This window comes from Hyla sarda, unplaced genomic scaffold (assembly GCF_029499605.1).
Source record: "Hyla sarda isolate aHylSar1 unplaced genomic scaffold, aHylSar1.hap1 scaffold_31, whole genome shotgun sequence".
Classification (NCBI taxonomy): Eukaryota; Metazoa; Chordata; class Amphibia; order Anura; family Hylidae; genus Hyla; species Hyla sarda.
The window spans coordinates 203847-205158 of record NW_026609824.1 but is presented as its reverse complement, the minus strand read 5'-3'; the positions used below and the strand labels follow the sequence as shown (position 1 = coordinate 205158).

The 1312-nt window shown below is 49.4% G+C and overlaps 1 pseudogene; it reads left to right on the top strand.

Moving 5' to 3' along the window:
* The first annotated feature begins 345 nt into the window (after nt 1-345).
* Nucleotides 346-478, top strand: LOC130328573 (U2 spliceosomal RNA; annotated as a pseudogene).
* The last annotated feature ends 834 nt before the right edge of the window (nt 479-1312 follow it).

Here is a 1312-nt window from a genome sequence, read left to right as displayed (position 1 = left end):
GACAGCCAAGGAGGCATCTGCAGGCAACAAAGGTAGGTGTGTGCTTGTGTGTGTGTTTCCTATGCAGATCCTAAGCCCAGTGTCACATGCAAGTAGGAGGAGTAAGAAGGGTTCCTGGCATATCCGGGTTATGGATTGCATTTAAAAAGGCCCCGTGGGAGTGCAATGGGCCCCTGTCTTGCTGCTTAGTAATAATGGTATGGGTTTAGGTTCTGCTGTGTGTACTGGTGGTTGACTGCCCCCCAGCCCAGAGTGTGCATGGGAAATTGTCTGGCAGCCTCCCTGACAGCAAGCAGTGATAGTGCCCATGAAGGGGACCTTGTTGGGCCCGCCCCTTTCACGGTTATCGCTTCTCGGCCTTTTGGCTAAGATCAAGTGTAGTAATACAGGAGATCTGGTCAGAAGGTACTCGGGTACCCCTCTCCTCGGCCTTGTGGGATCGCCCAGGTTTATTGCCTGGGCTTCACCCACTTGTTGCTATTGGGGAGAGGGCTTAGTCCCAGGGTAACGGGTTGCGATCGCCTCTCAAAGCCTTCGGGTGGAGAGAGGTTTGAGCGAATTGGCTGGTTGGTTGGAGCGGAGAGAACCAGACCAAAACACGAATGAACCATGGATGAAGATCTAGATCCTGGTTCGGTACCGGCTTATGCCCGGATTAAACACACTGTGCGGGTCATTCTCACAGGTGATGCGGCGGATGCACGTGGCATGAGGTTCGTGATAGAGGACGTGCTCGACAAGATTCTTAATGTTCGTAAGCGAGAGATTTTGGCCATCCAGGATTACCCTAAGCGGAGGATCTACGACTGCACTTTCATAGGGGAAGGCGTATTCTTAGATGCGGTAATGAGAATTCCAAAGCAAGATGATCCGAGGCTTAAGGGTATCCAAATTGTCGAGCACGTCCTAGATGAAACCAAGTTGATTGTCGTGAAGATGTACTCCCCTTTTGTAAATCAGAGAGAGATCGATGGGTTCCTGACAGCCTACTTTAAAAAGGTGGAGTTCAGAGGAAAAATCATGAACGACTGTGGTGTCTGGACCTCAAAATGGCGATATCAAGTCACGTGCAACAAAGACCCCACCCTCCCAGGGGGGATACTTTTACCGCCTGCTCGTTTTAAATTATACAATGTGTATGGCGACCTCTTTTTTGCGGGAATGCCAAACTTCTGCAGAAGGTGCCAACGTTATGGGCACATAAAGGAAAATTGTGAAAGTTCCTGTAAGAAATGTGGAAGCATGCAACATGAAACAGAAAAATGTGATAAGGGTTTGAGATGTAATTTTTGCCGTCACTTTGGTCACGTGT